Source organism: Camelus ferus, chromosome 26 (assembly GCF_009834535.1).
Source record: "Camelus ferus isolate YT-003-E chromosome 26, BCGSAC_Cfer_1.0, whole genome shotgun sequence".
NCBI classification, from domain to species: domain Eukaryota; kingdom Metazoa; phylum Chordata; class Mammalia; order Artiodactyla; family Camelidae; genus Camelus; species Camelus ferus.
In genome coordinates, this window is record NC_045721.1 from 5,439,730 (window position 1) to 5,463,968 (window position 24,239).

The 24,239-nt window shown below is 44.0% G+C and overlaps 2 long non-coding RNA genes across 6 annotated transcripts in view; one reads left to right on the plus strand and one right to left on the minus strand.

Moving 5' to 3' along the window:
- Positions 1-24,239, plus strand: part of LOC116660102 — a 338,126-nt gene that overhangs the window by 287,357 nt on the left and 26,530 nt on the right. The gene's annotated exons all lie outside the window — the stretch shown is intronic.
- LOC116660109 lies at positions 811-22,415 on the minus strand. The gene is made up of 3 exons (XR_004315494.1): positions 22,305-22,415; positions 9,025-9,098; positions 811-922 (listed from the first exon to the last, which is right to left on the minus strand). It is a non-coding gene; the product is annotated as an uncharacterized LOC116660109 (long non-coding RNA).

Genomic DNA, 24,239 nt, shown 5'->3' on the forward strand with positions numbered 1-24,239 from the left:
TAAAGATGGAGGAAAGACCATAAGCCAGGGAACACAGGTGGCCTCTGGAAGCTGGAAAAGGTAAGAAAACACGGATTCTAGAAACTTCAGAAGGAATGCAGCTCTTCTGATGCCTTCATTTTAGCTCAGAAGACCCATTTTGGACTTCAGAACTCCTGAAGTGTAAAGTAAAAATGTGTGTTGTTTTAAGCCATTACGCTGGTAGCGACTTGCTACAGGAGCAGCGGTGAGAAACACAGACACGCTCAGCACACACTCGTCGGCCTGGATAAAGGCCTGTGGGACATTCTGCAGGCTGATACCATTTCGAACCTATTTGGGAAACATGAACATTTCATGTGATCTGTAAGGAAGGCGTGGTTGTCTACGGAGAGCCCTGGAGGCGAGCTAAGAACGTAGCCCCCACCTGCTCAGAAACTAACAGAGGGCCTGGGCCTTCGTCGTGCGGGCACTTCGCTTGGTGGTTTGGAGCAGTTTACAAAGAGGCTCTGTAGCTGGATGACTCTGGGAAGAGGACAGAGTTCAGAATTTAGCTTAAAGTGGGCAAGCCTCTGCCACTGACATCGTGGGGGCCTGTCCCAGGCAAACCCAGGAACCTCTCCAGGATGCTGGTGGTGGCAGCGCAGTGATCCCTGTGGACCCCCAAAGGCAAACTACAAAAAATGGTGAAGGAATCCAGTTCTGTCTGGCTCCTGGTTGAGATGGTGGTAGTTAAGCAGATTTCCTCCCAGCCAGGGAAGCCCAAGTCTGCCAGGGAAATCAAATTAAAACAGGAAGGTGGAGAAATGATCTTCATTAAAAGCATACCTGCCACACTATTTCTTCAAGCCAATTTGGCACGGAATCTTGCCACGGCTGCTTTTAATAGGTGTGAACTGATGTTTTATTTAACTGTCCACCTTCTCCTGGCTCCTGGTGCTGCCTAGAAAAATAAAGGCTTTAAAATTTATTTCTGATTTAGCTGGCCATGAGTCCAGGCTATTCCCAGGGCTACAGACTCAGGAAAACATTAGAAAGAATACTCAGTTTTTCAGAATTAGTTATTTCATTCAAAAACTACTGAGCTCCAATGAATCACATCTGGAAACATCTGAATTCTGTCTTTTTTTTGGAGGGAGCATTATTTTTGTTTTTGCAGTATTCTTGATTTTTCCCTCCAGTGGTTATTCATCAATGTAACTGTTCTTGCTTTTTTGAGCTAATTTGTCTAATTTATACTTTTCTATAACATCTTTGTTTTCATCCATTTTTCTTTTCCTTTTAAAAATTTGTATTGAGGTATAATTGACTTATAATTATTATGTTCAAGTGTATCACCTAGTGATTCAGTGTTTTTACACATTATGAAATGACCACCATGACAAGTCTAATTACCATCTGTCACCTTACAAAGTTAGTACAACATTGCTAACTATATTCTCTATACTGTACATTACATCCCATGACATATTTTACAACTGTATTTTCATTCATTTTTTAACTTTACTAGTATAGAGATACTTACCCCCTTTATCCTGTCTAACTTTGCATACTTGGGTTTTCTTTTTTATTGCCTGACAGACAAGTTAGTGAATTCATCTGTTTTGCTGTTATATTTTACAGTACCCTAATTCATTAACCTTTGGTTTAATCCAGGAGAATTTATTTCATATGTTTCCTTTGATTTGTTTACTTATACTTCCCAACTTTTCAAATTAAATGTTAATTATGTGTACCAGTTTTGTTTAGGAATGGTGTTGATGAAGGCTATGAATGTTCCTCTGGGTACAACTTTGTTCCCATTCAGTAAGTTTGAATGTGAAGTTTCCCTTAGTGCTATTTCATGTTTAATATTTTGACACTGTCTTTGATCTGAGGTTTTGATTAGAGCTTAAAATAGTTCTGTCTGTGAATTATTTGTACTTGTGCTATTTATTTCTTGTTTTGCTGCATTGTGGTAAGAAAAAAAAATGTGCCAAGTTATCTTTGGAACTTATTTAAATTGTCTTCACATTTTATATGCCCACCTTTTAAAAATAATGTAGCATTTACATATTAAAAAGTAGGTATATTTTTATTTATCAGATATAAAACTTGATATACAGAGTTTAAGATTATATAATATACACCATTTATCTTTATTTTGAGATAACTTCTTTATAGCCTTGTAGTCTTTGCTTGCTTGTGTATCTTTTGCTATATGCTTATGTTTTATTGTGGGTCAGTTTTTTGGTGAACGGCACTCTGCTTCTTCTGATAGTGAACATTTGATGTGTTTAAATACTGTGCCAAAATTTGTAATTATTAGTTGCTGAAATTGAGAAGTAATATTGATTGATTTTTTTCTACTAAAGATGCAGAAATTAGGTCATTTAGACTTTGCTATCTGGGTCTTTTTATATTTTTGTATGACTCTTTTAGTGAAATTATTATTACTACATTAAATTATTAAATTATATTTCAGTTATTATTTTCTATATTACATACTTTGACCTTGAGGAATTGGATATCTACAATCTTTTCCTTCAACATAATTAGCAAAATTACTTGGGCCCAATTCTGCATTTACATATATTAAATGTTTTTGATGTTAGCTTTTTCCAAATAGTCTTTATTCATGGCCTTTTGATTTTGATTCATTTCTTAGTTGGTTAGATTCCACCCTCAGGTAGGTTTTTCAGGGGGTGCAATGCTTAAGTCTTTGAGTCTTTCTGTATCAATAAACATGAATAGAAATTTGGCTGGATATAAAAATTCTTGGTTCACATTACCCCACCCCTTTAAAACTCTAGACATTGTGCCATTTCCTTCTGGAATATTTTTTTTTTTTTTGAGGTTTTGCTCTGAGGTCAGTCTGATTGTTTTCCTTTGTAAGTGACTTTTGTCTGGCTGCCCTTGCCATCTTTTTCTCTATTTTTGAAATTCACAAGATTCTTTAGGCTATATCTTAAAGCTTATTGGTAATTTTGATGAATTACAGTAATTTTTTCCAGTCTGCAGATTGAAATCTTCATTAACTCTAGAAGCAGTTTCTTCTCTTATGTCTTTGAATACTATTTCTGCCTCATTTATTCTGTTTTCTTCTGCAAGTTCACTTATCACCTGTGTGCTTGCTTTCTGCCCATTCTACATATACATTACTGCTTTCAGTGTTTCGTGATTTGTCTCTATAGTTTAGGTGCTTTCTTTTTGCAAATGCTACTCCATGTTCCTGATTCCATTGCTGTGTTGTTAATTCTGATCTTTACTGGATCTTGCAATATTTAAATGCAATGGCATTATCATATTAAATAATTATTTCTAGCTACTCTAAAAAACTCATTCAACTAATTATTCCCCTCTTTCAATTTGTTTCATAGAATCTATTTTCTTTAATTTCCTTGAAAGTGTGGTATAGTCTGCATTTTCTTACATTTTAATATTAAATCTTATTCTAGAGGATGGGTGTCATCTAAAATGTATGATTTAAAAAAATAAATAAAATGTATGATTTGTACTTTTCATTTTGGGGTGTACATTTATCATTGCAGGATTTTTACACAGGTTTGTGTTTGTTCACTTGTTTTGTTTGTTTTCCTGTCGCTTTTTTAATGAGAGAAATTTTTTCTGGGCTTGCCATTTGCCCAACTGATGTAAGTTCTTCTTGTTTCTATTTTCAGTTTACTTGTATACCATTTTAATCCCCCCTTTAAATTTGATTTGGAGGCCTGGCTAATGGACTGAAATGATTAGTTCAGTTGTTCAGTAGTCAAAGGTCAAAGAGCTGCAGCCATGGGCAGCTAAAGAACCTAGTGTAAATTCAGTTTCTCTACAGTCGTGGAAACAGTTCTACCAGGGCTGTTTTTGCTTCAAACCATGTTCTTCAGGTTAGAAAGAGTATGTCTTTGCTGAAGAGTCAGCCTATGCCACCATTAGGAAGTCATGTTAAAGAGAAAAAGTGTAGCATGACTATGCCAACTTCTGTCCCAACAGTTGGGTTTACAGGGCACATTTGACCTCAGCCAGCAAAGAAAATCAGAGTAGGTTGTTGGCTTTTTTGCTTACAGCCAAGCCATATACTCAATCTTCATTTTAATAAATTGGGGATTAGAGTCTTAAAAAGTTATCATACAGAACTTCTTAATCTTCCCACAATACTGCATAGATCTCTAGGGAAGTGGAGATGGCTTGTCAGTCTTTGATGTCTCATTTCAATCTGGATCAGATTGTATCTGACACCTGTTTCTTAGGACTTAATGATACATACACCAAGGATCATTCCCTCGGTTCAGAAGTAATAAAATATTTTCCTCTCGTTTGCTTCTTTCTGGCTCTTTTCAGCAGTGTCCAGGAGGGGAGTTTTGTAAACCTTCACTTACATTACCATCCTTCCCCCAAACTCTCCATGGGGTTCTGCTCATTACTTTGCTAAGCAGCCATTAACACAATAATCTCTAGTGCCTTCTCTCTTTCCTTATCTCATCTCATGCCGTTTCTTTTTCCTAGGATAACAACCACCTCTGTCCTGTCTATCTGAGTTTTACATCTGATCAAAAGCCTAAAAGCACTCTCTCAATGTGTGAAATCTTTCCTGCACATCATATCCCACGGTAATCTCTCCCTCTTCAACATTTTACGTTAGTACTGGGTGTCACATTTGGTACCAGGAACATACAAAGATATCCTATTTTTCTGTGTGCTCTGTGCTCTGTCTTCTCCGCAGCTATATTATAGTTGCCCAATGTGATGCTTTACACATAATAGGTTGCCATACATTTTTGATGGTTTATAACAAATAGCTTTTAAGCAGGAAAAAGCAAAACTGTCTTTTCAGATCCCTCCCCAGTAATGACCCCTGCCCAACCTCTTCCTAAGTCTGACCACCTGGATTAGTTTAGAGTCCACAAAATAGTTTTCATTACTCTAAAGTTTATTTGGTTTTAAAAATTTCTCTGAAATCTCAATTTAAAGGGTCATCAGTAGGTCAACTGTTGAAATATCTCTACCAGTAACGTAAACAGTGAATCAAATTAGCTATTCACACAGGAGCGCCTTAATTCCTTCTACCCCTTCATCACTCCCTCCCTTTTTTTTATTGTTCTCACTCATTTTATCCCTGTGGTATGAAAAGTTAAATGAGACTGAAAAAAAAAAAAAAACAAAAACCCGCTACTGATTAGGGCAGATGAACAGAGCTCAGGGAACTATCTTTCTAAGCCTAATCAAGCCTTTAAAACAAATCAGTTTTGCTTTCCATAGATTGCCTGGCACCGGAGGTATGGGTGATGTTAAAAATCTCATTTGTTGGTGCTTACTGGCTGAGCTTTAGTTTTTTAATGCCAAATAGAGTCAAAGGGAAGAAGGAGGAAGACCGTTACTAGAGCATTAATACTTTCCCGATTTCCTAGACCTCCTTCAAAGATGTCTCACTACATCATTTCCAAGCCGTCCTTGACAGGGCAGCCTTGTGAGGGTGGGGATGATCCACAGCAGAATTAGTCGGAGAGGGAATGAAGCGGGTAGATCTAATTCTATTCTTTAGCTGCCACATCCACGCATGAGCGCACACACACGAGCTTCTCACCCAACAGACGCTGACCCAACAGGTCACGATCAGTTCCTGAGACTGCTGCCGCCTTTGGGGTCCCCTCGGTGGCGTTCAGGCACTTACCATTCCTCCCGCACAGAAAAATCCTTAAGAATTTATATTCTGCCCCTTTCCCCTCTGACCCTGCCAAAAGCCCACAATAGGGCCCGCCACTCTTTCAAAAGCAGTGTGCCCGCTGTTTTATGCGTTGTACTTTTTTCAGATGAGGGAGGGGGGAAAAAGAGAACGAGACCACAGTCAAGGGGTGGCCACGGGTGCGCCTGGAGCTTTTGACAAGGCAAAAGCTCCAGCAGAGATTCTCAGGGCCTTGTTGACAAACTGTGTGCGGGAAGAACCCCAGGCTCAGGGTCAACCCGTCAGCACTTACAAATTACCTAGAGGTCAGGCGCTCTGCTGGGTGCCTCCGGTGCTCCCACTGGCTGGAGGGGAGGGGATGTACACAAAGAACTAGGGCACGCAGGTAGCGCGCAGAAAGTAAGGGCTCATCACATCTATGAGCACGTGGCCATGAGTAAAATTATGTTCAGGGGAAGAAGACATGCAAAACAAATCCTCAGTGATAAAAAATGCCCCACCCAACCAGAAGATGTGGTCCTTCTTGATCGGGGGCTGCGTTCCTTGCTTAGCATCCCTGGCGGCCCCACAAGTGGAGGAGGTCATGATTAGGGGGCTCTGGAGAGGTGACAAGGAAAGCGGGCTCTTCCAGGTGACTGATTTCGTGAGACTAGAGGAGAGGGAAGCTGATTATGGCTATTGTAGTGTCAGCATTTTACCCGCCCAGGGGAAACGCGAGTCAAATATCCCAGGCAGGTAGGTCATCGGTCAGCAATTCCAACAGGACTGTAGATGGTGCGTCAGAAGGAAGGAAGAAATCAGATTTCAGCCATCTGGAGCAATGAAGAGGGGCCTCTGCTAATTCCATAAAGGCAGGTTGAACATGTCCTGACCACATTAGGTTTAGCAGGCGCTGACGTCTTGCGTCGTCATCCTCATGGTTTGGTGTTATTTTTATTTGTCAATTCTGCACTCTGTTGCACACTCCCCCATTCATACTCATAATCTCCAGCTTTCCCTCTTTTCCCCCTTTGCTCCCGTTTTGTACATTTGCTTGGAGCGATCATTCTCAAGTATGGTTCCCAGACCCAAAGCATCAGCATCCCCTGGGAACTTACTGAAAGGCAAATTATCTGCCCAGCTTCAGAGCAACTGAACTCTGGGGCAGGGTCTCAGCATGCTGGGTTCTAACACGTCCTCCAGGTGACTCTGATGCCTGCTGAAGTTTGACACCCACCACTTAGGAGTTGGTGTCCTCCTAGGCAGCAGCAGATGGGAGCTCTCAGGAGAGGAGATGACATGAATATTCATCAATGGTCTCTCTGATGCATCCTGTGGGAGATGCTGCTAGTTGCCTTACAAATATTTGTTCTAATTTTCCCTCTTAAAAGAAATGTGATTTTTAACTAGGTACATTGTCCCTTAACTAAAGACAGACATTTCCTGGCCCCCCTTGCAGCTAAGCATGGCCTTGTATCTCAGTTCTGACCACTGGACTGCAGGTGGATGGGTGATGTGGAAGAGGGCATGCTTTCCCCATTCTCTTTGTCCATCCTGCTACTTGAAGATGAATGTGATGTCTGGAACTATGGCAACCCTCTTGGGCCAGGTGGACAAAGACTACACTTTGGATTTTGATAGAACCAGAAATAGGAAGGAACTTGATTCCATCCAGACAACTTTGGAACTACTGTTTGAGTCTTGGACTTATCCATCTCCAACTTCTCTTATGTGGGAGAGAAATCAACTTCTACCTTACTTAAATTACTCTTTTCTGGGTCCCTGCTACTTATAGGCAAACCTCACCTTAACTAAATGACCTACTTATTGAATCTGCAAAACAAGACCTCTTCTTGTATCTCCACTTCCCCAGTCCTTAAGAAGAGAGGGTGGCTTCATATTACTAAGCTAGTTGTCTCATAGGAATTCAGAGCATTTGGAAGAAAATTGCCTAATTTATCCACATTAGTTTAGGTTTAGCTTACTGACTGTTAAATGAAGCAGTGTATAAAAGGTAAAAATAATTTTCTCATAGGTGACTTTTCATTCTGCAGTGCACAACAGGCTGCTTTGACACCTAAGGGAATATTTAGCCTCTCAGAAAAGGGTGAGGGTTGTTTTGCTTTGCAGATGAACAAATTGGAGCCTGAGAAAGTGAAGTCACTTTTTTAAGATCATGTAAGTGTTCTATGAGCTCCTTGAGGGTAAGGCTTGTATCTTATGCCCTGTATACTTGTAAAAAAAAAATGCTTGGGACATAGTGAGTCTTCAATAAAATTTGTTAAATGAGTTAATTAAATGAGAGAGAACTAGGGCCAAATTCAACTGCCTCATCTCTCAGTGGAGCTATTCTAGTGAGACAAATGAAATGGAGATGAGTTCTGGGTCTTCAGTGATCTCCTGAACTGAGTTTTAGCCTGAACTTAATTTTAATTTGAAGTGCTGGGGAAGGGGAGAAAGTAATGGTAGAAAACGTAGAATTTCCAAGAGGGAGGACGTAGTAATTTTCTTATGACAGTGGAAGATCTCTTTACAGTTTTAGCTTTGCCCACAGTAAGCTCTGATAACTGAAGTGGTTCAAGAAAATTTGGTCTAAATTTTATTTGGTCAGCCAGACTGTATTCTTTGTTTGTTGTGGGTTGTGTCAAGAAAAGGAAGGGTTTTGATGGGGTTAGTCTTGTCATTAGCCCCTAGTCTGCTCCATCTAGCTGTTCCTCACCCCCGCCATGCCGCCAGGTGAATTTCCCTTCATTTGTAGACTCCATCATTGACGTGACCCCTCACCCAGCCCGAAAGCCCAGGTCTTTAGTTCTAACTAGTGATCTAGTTGAGAGGAGCCTGGTTTTAATGCTACTTTGCTATCTTCTAGCTGCGTGTCTTTGGGTGCGGTATTCAACCTCCCTGGATCCCATTCTCCTCATCTTTAATGTGTGAATAATGATGCCACATTCACAGGGTTGGAATCAATGTGAAATACAGAATATTTTGAATGACCTATTGGGAAATTTTTCAGCTTCCTTAATGCAACCAAACCCAAAGGCTCTATGTTTGACAAAAATTGTGACTCTGAAGATGTACCTTCTCCTTGAGGATTTAATGCTAATTTCTACTCCCACCACCCCTGCTCACTGTTAATTAGTGCTTAAGCCTAAGCTCATAGGCTGAGTTATTTTTAACAAATCAAAAACAAAACAAAACGAAAAAGAAAAAAGAGAAGGGGGGAAAATAAGCATAAAGACTAAGAAGCAATTAGCTATATGGTCTAGCGCATTCATCTTTACATATATGCTCACACTTGCTCTGTGTCCACTAGTTGCCAGACACTGTGTAGCCTGTGGCTGTTGAACCACATGGATGTGCATATCTCTGATCTCATGGAACTTACAGTCCGAGTATCTCCTTACCTGACGTCCAACGTGTCCTTTGTGGGAGGGAGCATCTTCCTCCTGCCTTCTCGGAACCCAATAAAAGCGAAGACCTAAGAGAGTGAGAATCAGGGAAAGGTAAGTTTACTTTCTAGGTAGTTTAAAACTTGTTCCAGTTTCCTGTCTAAAATCCACCTCTTTTACCGGTACTTGACCTTAAGGCAGTCAACTCACTTCAGGTAGAGACCTCACCCTCAACCAAAGGGTTATGGGTACTTCCCCTATTTGATGCTTGTCATGTTGGAACATAGCCAAAAATAGAACCACAGGTTACTTGTATTAAATCTTGTCCTGAGTTTACCACATAACTTGTATACTGGACTTCAGTTCCATTGCTCCTAAGAAAATGGAATCCAAATAACTTTTTTTGGAGTCCTGCTCTTCTAGCCTCTAATGTTATAAATCATTATTTCTCTACTTGAACTCTCTCTGTTAGCCGAACTGGTCCACTTAATGTCCCTAGGTCAAACTGTGATTCTATTCCCCTCTTGAAAAATTATTTCACTATTTGTTCATTTATTTAAGTCTTTCCACTTTCTTTAAGATTAGCTTAATTTGTACTCCTCCCAGGAAGACTTCCTGAACTCAGTCCATTAAGACTTCCTCCTGCTCAGTATTTATCATCACATCATCTGGTCAGTATTTATTTATGCTTTTGCAGGTTGCTGCTTATCTGTTAACGGCTGAGTCTCACTTCTCCGATTGGACTGTGTTCTCTCTGAAGGCAGATGCAGAGTTATGGGATCAGAAGTGTGATATATACACACATATGTATATCTATGTGTGTATATATACACATTATCTTATATATACTGAAAACTTGAGGTTCTTGATGAAACCTCATGTTTTGCTAAATGTATACATGATGGAATTTTGTTTTTAAAGTTTTAAAATTGTTTTCTAGACAACTCAAAACATGGCAATAGTAGGGCCAGTGGACTTTTTTTCTACTATAAAAAGGCAGTAAACAGAAGAAGAGGAGAGATAGAATAGAGCAGAAAATTATATATTTGGAGAAATAATGGTCAAAAATGAGAGGAAGTTGACAGAAAAGAGAAAATACTGATAAAGTAGAAACAGGACTAAGCCAGCATGTTATTTATTTATTTTTTTTTGAAAGCCAAATTTTTGGTATCAGGGTTGGGGAGAGGGGAGGGAGGACGGTTTCTCGGCACATGAGTGTGGCTGTGTCTCTGTCGATATTCACATATCTCTCCTTTGCTGTTTCTTATTCTCCAGTTGACAGCATGGCCCAGGGATGAAGCTCATTTGCTAGCCAGCAGTAGGTGTTGTATGTTCTCATCCAGTATCATGAGTGAGGGAGGAAAAAATATCAGACTTCAGAGACTGAAGCTTCTCCATCTAACCCTTAGAAGGATGAGGTTAGTATCCAGGTGTCTCACAGCATCCCTGGAAACCCTCAGTTCACGGTGGGGCTCTTACCCAGGTCCTAGGAACTTAGGGAGTGTCCCTCAAATTAACCTCTTGTGAAGAAAAGCAGGAAATATGAGCTCCGGCCATACTTGTCCTTTCCCCAGATCTAAAACCCCTGTGTAGCTTTACTAGTCCTCAAGAAATATAGGGCGTCTCAAATCTTTTAACTACATTTCCTCGTAGTCTTGATCCCTCTTGACCTTTCCTCCTCCAAATACATTATTCTCATAGCAACCCTTTTCCTTCCCACCTGGTACTATAGTACATGGTGGCTAATATCAAGTGAGGAGGCTGAGAGGTCCCTGAGGGGCAGGATAGGGGTCCAGGGGCTGGGATGACCCCAGCAGGATGTAGCAGAGCCGGAGACAGAAACCAGGGGATGAGCGGGGTCACGGGAGGAAGGAAGCAAAAATCAACCTCCTCACAAAGATGCTGGGCAGTAACAGCGGGAGGAAAACCCGACGTGGCTAAAGCCTTCTTGCCAGCGTTGGGTATTAGGTCCAAAGCTCTACTTCTTTGAACATGTATATTATGAATTCCATCCTGCATTCCTGTAATGACAGATTTGTCAGCGTCTGTGGATGTTGGCAGGCGGGTCTGAGAAGGAGACTTTTCATCAAGAGGGCACACCCCTGGGAGGCGTCCGCTCACTTCCCCACACATAACACACTTTCCCCATCAGCACACTTTCTTCCCTTCCCTGCCTCACCTACCGCTCCCTCTCCTGCCCAGTGGCTCGCCTCCACCACCCTCAATGAATGCTTCTTTCGGCAACGGGGTTTTCTACCTGGCTGACGTGATGAAAGCTTTATGAGTTGACACTATGTGAAAAAAGAACAAAGTGAAGTCAGGAGTGTGGGTGTGCATGTGTGTGTGAGTGACTGTTTGTAGGGGCCGAAGTCGCAGCAGCTAAAAAGAGCTGCTGAAAACTTTATTACAAACGAAGAGATGTTAGAAGCAATAAATCACTCATGTGTCTGCCACGAGGCAGCAGAGAACAGGGCTGGCTTTCAGGAAGAACTGGGCACACGTGTGCCTCCTCTGCTAACAGTCAGGGGTCCCGTTTCCCCTGGAAGCAGTCCTGGGCATTGTTGCAGACCTTTTCCTTTTTCTATTTCTCTCTCTTTTCTTAACTCCCAGAACAAATAAAATCACTCGAAAAGAAAGCATGGAATAAAAGAAAAAAACCATTAGCCACCCGGGAGGTGGGGCTCTTAGTGTTCCCCCGCCTGCTGTGAGAAAGTTAAGAAATTAGGCGTTTGAAGCAAGATTTCTAAATCAGATGTATATTTTTTTTCAATTTGTGTGTGTGTGTGTGTGTGTGTGTGTGTGCTTCTTGTTCTGAGGTCTTCGTTTTTTTCTCCATGGGGAAGATAAAAATGCTTTGCCCTTACATCATTGCAGGCCCCTTCCAAAGAACACCAGGCTTCCTCATGACCTTCACCCAGAACTTGAAACTGCCCGTGGCAGTGGGACTGCCACTCGCTTCTTTCCCTATCCACTCTTTGACACTTTGACACACTTCCTTCTGTTTGCTGAAGTCTTCTGGAGAGTTCACCCCCAAGAAACATTTATTCCACTCACCACAAGGGACCGCGGGTTATGTTCAATCATCTTCCGTTTCTCAGTCTCCATGAAACTCTGAGCCTCCCTGCGCATTTCTAGACGCCCCCAGGCGCATCCCACAGGGCTCTGGACACTAAAGAACCCAGCTATTGACTGGAACAAAAAGGCCATTAGACTGAGATGGCCTTCCTGTCTTTGTAGCCCAGGGAGCTCATCAAAACTTAGCCTGAAATGCCTCAAGGTTAAGAAACCAAAGCCTAAGAACAACCAATCCCAGACAGCCAGCCCGCCTCTCCCAAATAAGGCACACACTCGGGACAGCCCATCCGCAACTCCCTTGCTTGCTTCTGCGTCTTTCTTACCAAATCTTTCCCCGGCTCCTCTCCCTGGAGCAGCCTATCCACTTCTGCTTTGGTGCCACCTGGTTCAAATTGATTTTTGCTCACATAAACTCTTAAATTAAAAAATAACATATATGTGCCTCAGTTTAGCTGTTAACACGTCTCAGGCTCTCACCCTCCTCAGTCTCTTCAACTCCTTTCCCAGTGCTGTTTGTCATCAGCAAACCCGTGTCCAGACTCTTCTCGGATGGCCTCATTTTCCTGTTCTCCGGGAAGCCTGGCTGCCCCCCGCCCCCCGGACACTGCCCCCTGCTGTGCTCTCTCAGGGGAGGCGTGTTTTTCCTTCCCCAGAGCCTTGGGGTGGAGTACTGCCGCCATCTTTGCAGCTCCCAGGACTTGCCTGCTGTTTGAAGCCCAAGCCATCCTGCATTCAGTTTCAAACTGGGCTCTTGGTCCTGTTTTCATTCACGGAAGGTTTAGGGCTGTTTCCTCCCTGCCCCTCCCCGAAGACGGTGGGTCTCCCCCACTCCCTACACTGCTCTTATTTTCATTCTTGGTGACTTCAACATTACGCTCCGTTCCTTAACCTCCTCCTCCTCAGCCAGACTGCATCTTCTGCTTCATTTTAGCCACGAATCCCCTGGTCATAGCTTATTCTTTGTCATTCTTAATAATGGCACTTATCCCCTCCCCCTAACCTGCCCCAAATCTTGATTTGCAGCGTCCCACCCTTTGATCACCACTTCCTAACATCTCTGCTCGTCTCTTCTAAGCAACTGAATTCCAGCAAATCTTTGGCTTAACAAGCATCACCAATTTATCGACTCTGGGACCTTTCTCGCTGTCCGTCATAGACCACCACAAATAACTCCATCTTATCCGTTACCTGGCAGCTTGGATCCCGAGGTCTATCATTCAGTAACTTTCCTGCCTGCACCCTCAACGCCCTTGTCCTTTCTCCCTTCAGAATATTAACCTGGCAAAACCCCCAACCCCAAGTCAATCCCACTCCCTGCCTGCTCTAAGCACTTCTGATTTTATAGGTGCTGTTTTGTGTTTGTTTTGACATGAAATGGGCCTCATATTTTTTTGGCTAAGGATCTGTAAAGGGAGGGGAAATACAAAGCTATTATAAGTTTAGGAAGAAGTGAGTGGCCTTCTCAGCTGGCTTGCCCCCAACATCTTTAAGGACATGGACACCTTTGGATTAAAGGGCCAATCAGCAAAGGACCATCACTGTACTGAGAGGAGAGCACACTTGGACAAAATGCTGGCTGACTCAACAACTGGCGGGGACAACTCTTCCTTTCAATCATCCAAAAGAAAAAATACATGCTCACTGAAGAAAATTTAGAAAATAAAGAAAACATATGGAAAAGATGCCCAAAAATCCCCATAACTCCATTACCCAGAGAGACTCACTGTGTCTCTACAACATGTATTTACACAGGATGATGACACTTATAAATGTGCTATTCATACGTCCGCTGCACTTGGACTAATTCTGTGGCCGCCTCCTAAAACACTAGTTCATTTCACCATCTTTTGATGCCCTCTGGAGACAGTCAAAGAAGGTAACTCACTCCTCGGTGGCCCAGGGTGGGTGATTCCTCACTGGATGATTTAAAGGCCTGCCGTGGGGTTTGGTTCAGAACCCTGAAATCTGAAAATGTCATTTGCAGCTATCATGACCAGAACCTTGTTGAACCAGCAAACTCCATGGGAAAGAACCTCAAGGAGAAAGTCCTTCTGGGTCAAGAATAAAGCTGAAGTTTTAGGAGAATGTGGTTCCTTTTCCTTTTAAAAGAAAATTATTATTATTATTATTATTATTATTATTATTATTATTATTATTATTATTATTATTATTACCGCCCCAACTCACCCTGTAATTGTTATTACAAATGCAACTTCTACACTGCTTTAAAGTCAGGGCAAGTGTGAGTTAAAGAGGGCTGCTTACAAGGTCTCGTTAAGTGCCAGGTGCAAAGCCGGATCTTAAATAATTCTTTTGTCTACAGAGCTGGTGCTTCTGCTGTACCTTATTTCATTGGATTAGCATATGACAACCTCCAAATCGCATTTGCCCATTTTATCTCACTTAATTCTTATAGAGGTTCTTTAAATTATGCATGACTATCCTGGGTTCCGTCTGATAGGATTGTCCGAAAGACTTGCTGCAATAGGTGGACGGGGAAGTCAGTGACCTTGACCGTGCCAAGGGAAGCTCCCCGCCAGTGCTGTAAAAACAAGCGCTATGCAAAGGACAGGTGGATTATCTCCTGAAATTAGCTAGGTGAAGAACCTGAACTGCTCCCTTCAGGGTTTATCTATGGCTCTCTGCCAGCTCTCTCAATTCTCTGACAGAGCCAGGTTCGGAAGAATCCTCTGGAACAGCCTCTTAACCACAATCTCCACCATCGCTTCACTCCTGACTTCCCCTACCCTGTCACCATCAGCAGAGCCAAACTGCCAAGCGAAGCTTTTTCCAGCCCACAAACATGGCCCGCTCCCTCCTCCTCTCCCCGGCCAGGCTGCTGTGCTCTGCATGAGCTGCGCCCGCCTTCCGCCCTGCTCTGGTCTCTGGGGCGCTGCTCTCTGGGATGCATTTTGCAACATAGGCTGTTCTCCTGCTCTGTCAAGCAAAGCAAAGAATTAAAGACCAGCCTGAAATTAGAGCTACCACAGCACAGGGATTCAGAGATTCATAAAATCATAATTTTTTTTTTTTTTTTTTAGTTGTAAGGGACCACGGAGATCTTTTCAACCTGCTGAGATAACAGGATGGGGAAGGGTGGGGGCAGGGCAGAAGAGGGAGACTGTGGAGGGGAGCTTAGAACCGGAAACAGCCAGGGCTGGAGGTGATGCGAAGTCGGAGACAGGTGGGAAGAATCGGGGTAAATGTGTTAAAATCTTAGCGTTTTCTAGCTGAAGTCTGAGTTGTAGATTGTTTATGAACGTTCTGTGACTGAAAGGGCTTTTAGAACTGGAACCAAGGTCACAACTTCCCTTGGCCTATCACACGTGGCCACATGCTGTCATCCTTCAGATCTGGGCAGAGAAGGGACATTTCCCTCCACCCGAGGCTGCGTGTCCAAGGTGCTCCAGAAAGTCACAGCCCTTGGGCTCCCTTGCTCCACAGGGAGGCCGTATGCAGTGACGGAAAGAAAACTGGACGGAAAAAAATGACATATCCCTCTTCTGGATCAAAAACCGCTTTGCGATCGCACCTCCTGGAGGTGGGCTGTTCAGGGCAGGAAAGAGCCGGCGCGCGGGGAGGGACCAGCAGACCTGGGTCAGCAGCCGGAGGGGGCGCGTCCCGACCCCAGGCTCGCTGACAGGTCCCTGCGTCTGCAGCCTGATTTCGGGAGCCCGTCCGGGCTCTTCTCGCGGGTAATGAGCCCCGGCCTCACACTCGCGAACACAACACTAACAAACGAGGCAGACGGCAGCTGGGCTGGGGCTGTGGAGTCCTTTCAAGAGCGGGTTGACAGGGGGAACAATGCGCTTGTTTGCGGCTGGAGAGGCTCCCGGGGAGGATCTGTCATCACCGAGGAGGGTGTCAGAGGGGCTGCAGGCTTCCCACAACTGGCAGGAGAGAGGCAGGTTCAAACCTGCTGACATTTCTCGGGCGAAATCCTCAGCCACCTTTTCCTCCTCTGAGATTCAACAGGAACAAACTTTGTGCGCATTAAAGAGGCTTTTAATTATAACAATTGCGCACTGCCAATTAATAGAGGGTATTTTTCCCTGAAGGGTAGTTACCCTACACGACGTATACATCCATGGCTACGTGAGGGAGGAAGGGGGACCTGCCCTCTCTGTATAGAAGTCCAGATTCATGCCTGAATAGAGCAAGTGTCCCGGCCTTCATTTCTCTGGTGGTGTTTTCTCTGCTAGAGGTGGCCTCGTGCCTCTTGGAAGATTCATGTCGGCTATTTGGGTAGCAATCAGCAAAGCGACATCCTCACTGCTGAGCTTCTGGAGAAGCTGGCCTTCTATGAGCTGGATGACCAGGTGGGAGGGCCCGGCAGGGGTCTCAATTATTAGGAGATTTACCCTGAAGCACCGGGCATAACCCACTGACTTGAACAGCCCTCTGCATTTCTCAGAGGCCAGGATCTCGATGGCACAGGGCGTGGGGACCCGTTCACGAGAAGCTGGAACCTCCGCTAGCTCACCCAGAGGCAGGCACAGGGAGCCCTGCTTACAGCGGAGGCTGTGGCTCGCAGGGCCTCTGTTTCCCTGTGATGCTCTGAGATGATGATGATGGGATTCGAGAGTCACGTACTATGTTCCGGTTTCTGCTTTCAGGCCCCATTTCTGCCAGCTTCCTATACGGCCTACTTTTTTGCAAGACCATTAATTTGAGTGTCTCACAATTCCCATCCAGTTGGATGTCTGGGCACCTGCTTATAACTCGGGGATGCATTTTTAAAAGAATGAAATTTAGAGAGAAGAAAAAAAAAAAGAAGACCCTTTGAAGTCATTTAAATGAGCCCCACGCTTTCCCTCCTGTCTACCTTTATGAGGTCAGCAGCAAAATATCTTTTTCCCCAAATGCAATGGAAAGAAACCTTAATATTCACTGATAAGAGAAACTGCCCCCTAGAAAGGAGAAAAAAATACTGTGAAGATCTATGAGAAAGAGCTTTTCAAAAGAAAAGGGGAAGGAACGTCGTTTCTAGGATCCAGCTTCTTGCCTTTGGCTCAGGACTCTCTCTCGAGGGGCAGGTGACCTGCCTCCCACAGTTCAATCCAGAGATGATTCATCCGGCAGGAGCCCTGAAAACTGAAGTTGTTGTGATTCCAGTGAGTCCAGGAGCGAGACTGTCAATTTTATCTCTTCTGGTGAAAGACAGGATTCAAAATCCCTCTCATTTTGCTCCCTCCACCTCACCAGAGACAGGGGCATTTTATGTTTTGAAAGCCATGATGATGAAACTTCCTGCCTCAAGCCCTTGAGACACTGGCTACTCTTTATTTTTCTGGAAGAGCATTCAATTAGGAATGCTAATTGGCTGGCTCTGCCATCAACTCACTATCAGGAAGGTATTAAATAACTTGGTTTTGAAGGATTTTTCTCACTGCAAAAAGTCCATGAATTCCCGTCTCTGGCTAATGCGCTCCAACCCCCTTTTTTACTCAGTTCCATTTCCTCCTCTTCCATGAAGCTGCTCGGGGGTGCGCCCCCTCCAGGCCCCTTTATTTTGCTTGTCCCTCTGCTTTGACATGTTCTGCACTGTTTGTGAATGTGTGGGTGCATCTACTACTGGATAGTACGCCCACTGGTCACTGGCACCTAACAGCTCTTGTGAACATGTCTTTGAGTGAAGGGTTTCATGGCTGAGCCTCAGAAGATGTGGCGTGTGGGGCTCCCAGACTAGCGTGTCCGCAGCCATTCAAGGCCAGTCTTCCTCCATCCCATCCTGCAAACAACAGCCTCGCTGTTCTGCATCTCAAGATCACTGCATCCACTCTCACTCATAAAAGCAGATTGGAAAAGGACCTTGTAAGCAATCGAAGTCTCCAGGATAACGAGGGTCTCGGACACAACTGCTTGGGCAGAAAACCACAACCGTTCTGGAGGATGGAGGGACATCATGAGGAACCTCGGCAGAATGTCTAGATAGAGGAGTGAGACAGGAATGCAAGGCGGCTCGGAGGCTGATCCAAAAATCATGAGGATTCACGTCCTTCCTGGGCCCTCGCTTATCTTTTACGGATGAAGGTCAAATGTGAGGGCAGCGACCCCAGGGGATGCCTGGTCAATGGCCCGTGATGATTTTGAAAAGAACAGGATGCTGACATTGCCTTTGGGAACTGCTGCCTCCCCAGGTGTCTGGATGGCCACGTGGGGCCTGACGGACCTCAGCTCTGGTCACCTTTTACAAAAACGAGACCTCGCTGCTCTTGGGGTGGAGTGGTGTCCCTGGCCAGGGTGGATAAATTGATTTCCATGCCATGACTCTAACACAAGGCTTCTATCGAAAACCCTGAGAGGATTTTGCCCAGTTGTGACTTCTTTTTACAAAAGAAAGCAGTATGGTGGAGAAATCCTATAGATCAGGGGTTGGCAAACTTTTTCTGTAAAGGTCTAGATAGTAAATAATTTAGGGGTCTGGGCCCCCCAGTCTCTGTTACAGCTACTCACCTCTGCCATTGCAGCCCCAAAGCAACCACACATTGTATGGAAGCAAATGAGTGTTACTATATTCCCATAAAACCTTATTCATGAGTTGAAAGTCATCGTTTTTCCATATGTCAAAACACGGTCTTCTTTTGATTTTTTTAAAAACCATTTAAAAATATAAAAACCGTTCTTTGCTCTTTGGCCGAACAAAAATTGGGCAGCAGACCAGACTTAGCACCTGGAGCATCGTTTGCTGACTGACTCCTACCGTGAGAATCTGTTCCTCCGAGCACTGGGTACTTAACACTAGCCCTTGCCCTGACAGCCAAATTAGGGTGTCTCTTCAAATCTGTGAAACTAAATAAATGAGGGCAGGCCCCTCTTACCATCCAGGATGCAGTGCGTGTACACCAGTGTTATTTTCGCGTTTCAGATTCCTGCACGGAAAACACTGTCATGCCATTAATAATCTTCCGAGGAACACCTTGAAACTTGACTCGCCGAGGGCACGTTGCAAATGGGCTCTAATGGCTTTTATTTCTCATTCTTGTCACCTCAGATCTAATCAGCTGTTTTGTCATTTTTAATTCCTATTTGGCAGGATTCTCTAACTTCCCCAGCCTTTTAGATAAAGGCTCAGAGGAGATCTGGGCCCTGGGGCCTTTAGGACTGGGGAGGAGGTCAGGGAGGTGGGGGAGCTGGGGAGATGAGGCCCTCCAAGCGTGGCTGATTCAGGAGGCTCGGGAAGAACCCTAAATCCCTGAATGAGCCCCAATCCCACCCTCCACCTCCCTTCTGGGGTTCACTCATGTCCCGAAATCGCTTTCTCTAGGGAAAAGATCTCTCAGGCTTCAATTAGGAATGAGAGTCAAATCTCCTATCATTCTGTGTTGGCTGGGAGGAAGATGGTCTGAATTAGAGGCCTCTTTAATGTGTGACTTTTTCTTATACAGAGCCATCGGGCTCTGGTTCAACCCCTCCAGACGGGAACACCCATGCCCATCTGGCTCAAGCAACCAAAGAGCTACCTTTGACAGTGACCCTACGTCCCTTGGAAGGCGGTAAGGGACTGTGAATGATGAAAAAGAATTCATTCCATAACAATAAAATTACAATGAAATACATGATCATTAAAATTAATAAGTGCAACTCATGAGCTAAGTATTTTTTAGCGTCTGCACGATGCTAAATGTCTCACCTATAACAGCTCATTTAATCTTGACCAAAACGCAAGAATATCCTTGAGTTCATTTCGTAGGTCAAAAACAGAAGGTGAGAAGGCAAGTAGTTTCTCACAGTCCACGGCTGGTAAGCAGCAGAGCTGTTTACAAATGCAGATACATCTTGCTTCAGAGTCTATAATCTTAACTCCCCAGTGGGTGCGTGGGTGCCTGTGCACCTTTGCCAAATCATTTTCCCTCTCTGAGCCGAGTCCCCTTGGCTCTGAAATGAAGGTTAAGATGAGACTGGGATTTCAAAACTGTAGAATAGACTACACTGTATAGCACAGGGAAATATACACAAAATGTTATGATAACTCACAGAGAAAAAAATGTGACAATGAGTGTGTATATGTCCATGAATAACTGAAAAATTGTGCTGAACACTGGAATTTGACACAACATTGTAAAATGATTATAAATCAATAAAAAATGTTAAAAAAAAAGATGATGAAATCTCTAATCCTACTTCTAAATCAAAATTCTGACTCAATTATTTTCACCCCTTCCCTTGCAGGAGGGGAAAAAGTGAACACATAAGTTCATATGGTAACTTAGTGAAAAAACAAAAACTAAATTTCCAGGGTGCATCTTTGAGCCGGTACTTAACACCTTCTTAATATAAACCTGTGATACAGGCAAGCGACAGAAATCGGTACTCATACTCTGCCAGACTTGGTAAGGAGACGGAAGGAAAACCTATTCTCTTCTATGCTTGCAAGAAACTTATAAACTATCTTGAAGGTAGATATAAATCACAGCAAAGAGCTTTTCAATCCAAAATTCAAGACTCTGAATTATTTAAAAAAGCATTATGCTTATTACACTATATTTATTAAGACCAAACAATACTTGGTAGCAAGATTTTTCAGCAAGGATTGAAGCTCTAGGCACTTTGTAGGCTGGCAGAAACTTGTTTGATTCATTTAAACAAGGAGTATTTCTGTTTAATTCTGAAATCTAAAGTAGCCAATTAACTAAAGTTGCCATTCCTGGAATGTTCCAACATTGGGTGTCAAGACAGATGGAAGGATCAGGGCTGGGATGATAAACTCCAGGGCCCTCCCCTGAACACTTCCTGAACAAAAGATGGGAGAAATTTCCTTCCAGGCAATGAAACTCAGAAGCCTAGGATCTAGCCCAGCAGGGACATGGGGGATTGGCTAACATCAAACCCAGTGATGCTAGCCAATCAGCTCTCAGGCAGAAACCACTAGCAGCCTCCCACAGGACACAAGCTGTGGCATTAAAAAAAAAATAAGTCAAAAGCAAGTATCTGGCAGAAGACAGATTTCCGTCCCTGTCTTAGGGTCCCTAGAAGAGTGACCTGCTCCCAACTTTATTTATATGCTTCGTTTTGGTCTTTCAAATATTGATTTTTAAAATATTCTTCAAGAGAAAGCCACTAGGGGACCTTTAAGTGGGGGTTCACAAAGGATGCACGCCCAGATGTGTTTATTGCAGGATGGAAATGGAGACTTTTTCCCTTTCCTCTTTTCCCTCCACCTAAGTATCTCTTTATTCATTACTTTAATTACCTAATCGTAAATTTCTTTAGGGGGTTACTTAGAAAGAAAATTAGCATCAAAGCTTGGCAGTAAATCCAGGGGCTTTTGGAGACAGTCCAAGCTGTTTCACCTGTGATTAATTAGATGATTTTTTTTTTCCCTTTAAGTGCCAGAAGGCTGTTGAGGTCTTTAAGCAGTTACATGACTGCTGGCAGTATTGCAATTATGATTGATGCATGCGTCTGGAGTCTGAGGCTGCAGCCTGGCTTTTGTGGGTGGGGTGTGTGTGTGTGTGTGTGTGAGAGAGGGAGAGACAGAGACAGAGAGACAGAGACAGAGACGGATAGAGATGGACTTGCGAAACACTAGCTTGGAAAAACTCCAAGGGTTTCAGAAACACACCGAGGCGCTCTTTTAATATTCTTGCAAGTACAAGACTAGAAGCTCCAGGCCAGGATCTCCTATCAAAATATCTCAGCAACTGCAGAAATGTTGGTTTAGTTGGCCTGTTCCTCACCATCAGGCACTGGAGTCCTTGGTGAAGGCTTTGCATAACCCCTCTTTCTGGCGTGTGCTAAGGAATGCATATTTTCAACAATCCTTTTACTCCACATAAAGCGGAGTAGTCACACCTGTTTTAACATTTCACCCTGGTGAAAGTCAAGAGGGGGAGAATACAGTCCCTTTGGGTAATTCATCGCATATAAAATCGTCTCCAAACACTGGCATAAAGTCAAAGGAACCTCTTGGTATATTTAGAAAAAAATTAATCCTTCCAGTCACAATGAACATGCTATCAAGCATGCGACAGAGAAATTCGGTGTCTGTTTAATTAAAAGTGCCAACTTATCATTTCCAAGTGAACGAAGGAGGGAAGGGATCTTTCAAACCACTAGACTCAGTCAAGGTAGCAGAAAGTTCAAAGTTTTGGCCGATATTTGCTGAAGTATCTAATCTCACAAACTCCTCAGCCCCTAGATAGGTGATCATCTAAAATATGGCTTCATTGGCCACAATGTCCTGTGTTTACACAGCAAATTAAATGTCTGGTGCTCACCTTGTAATCAAGCAGGACCCAATGGGGCCTTCCCAGAACAGATCCCCTGCTGCCCGAGTCCTCTGCCAGCATCTTATCTGTAGAAAACCTTCAGTCTCCTGGACTTCCCCGAGTTCCAAAGAGGACATTTAATCAGAGAAGTGAGAAACTGCAGAAAGAAAGGAAAACAGTCATGCAAGACAAAATAATAAGAGTTTAGCCATTAAATAAATTCAAGGACCTTGAGTTCCTCCTCAAAGGTTATAGATAATATTCTGAGCCATATTCTTTGAGCTGTTTTGCAGTTTCTGAAACTTCTGTCGGGTAGGAGAAGTTAACGGGATGCTGCCCGCAAGCACAGAGATCCCAGACTGGTTGGAACCAGAAGGCTGAAGATGTTGACTCGCGATGACGTCACCAATGGCCAATCAGAACAAGGTCCGTGAGCTGATCACACAACCCCCTTCTGCCACCCTGTCTTTAAACATCTTGCCCTGCAAGCTTTCGTGCAACTCAGGTCTTTTAAACACTAGCTACCTGGACCCCTTGCTCGGGGCCCTGCAATAAATGCCTCACTTTCCTTCACCATCACCCTGTGTCAGGAGATTGGCTTTACTGCATGCGGGCAAGTGGACCCAAGTTTGGTTCTGTCACAGCCCTGCCCTCTGAGGACAAACAGAAATGTGAGCCACAGGGGTTGGTGGCAGAGATTTCTGCCCAGAGCAGAGGTTGGCCGAGTCACTCTGTAAAGAGCCACAGGGTAAGTATTTCAGGTCTCCATCGCAACCGGTCAAGCCTGCGGCTGTAGCGTGAAGGCCAGCTAATCAAGAAGCCACCGAATGGACACACTGAGATCCAATAAATCGTGTCTGCTGCCCTCTGGCCTGGAGCACTGCTTCTCAGGCCTTAATGGGCACATGGAACACCTGGAGATCTTGTTAAAAATGCAGATTCTGACGCGGCTGGTCGGGAGTGGGCTTGAGATCTGCACTCCTGACCCTCCACCAGCCGGTGACAACAACGCTGGTCCATGGGCCTCACATTGAACAGCAATCCTACAGTGTCTCCTTGGAAAATGTCCTTCCTTTCTGCGTCCACAGCATTTCCAATCAGACTGAGGCTCAGAGAACAGAGATGGGCATTTAGTTCATTAGCAAGATCGCTGTCGGACTAGTGTTAGGCTTATACCCTTCAAGTCTACACTGTTCAAAGATTCCTCCAGCACTCCATCCCACGGGAGAGCCCAGATTTCCCTTTCTTGAACATTACCTTCTGCTTTTCACCTTTAAGATTGGTTGTTTAAGGTCTTGTGCTCCTATATGGCCAGCTGTACACGCAGCACATCACGGTCATTTGTACCAGCTCCACTGCCTGACTGACAGCACCTTCCCGCCTCGGCGTGGAGGGCTCTAATGGCCAAGCAAAGGGCCCTCTGGCCCCTACCTAATTGGCTGCAATGCAAGAGCTAATGTAGGTTGAGAGACCAATTAACTGGGCTTGTTTCTACCGCCGCTGCATCTGAACATCAATTATGCTAAACAACACGCTGTATTAAGACATTTCCCTGCCACTGTCATTTGCTATGGGACACCTCAGAGCAGGGCAGAGAGGAACTGCCTCTCACTGCCTGCCTGAGGGCTTTCTCTCTGTCTGTCAGTACTGAGGGCTGACAAGAGGGAGCACAGGTTTAGAACTAGGAAGTCCACAGGCAGGGATGCGTCTGACACTAATTGGTTCTCTTCTCTGGGCCTCAGTCTCTAGACCACGGTCGCGATGGTCTGAGAAGCCAGAAAATGAATTGGGTGAAGGGCGCTGCTAACCCTTCCTCATGACCTGCTGATTCCACCAAGAAACAGAAAACCCTTAGCTCTGGATCCTTTCTCTAAAACTTAAAAAAAAAAAAAAAAAAAAAAATCAGTAACTGGAACTGTTGGAAGGAGGAAGATCGTTGTAGTT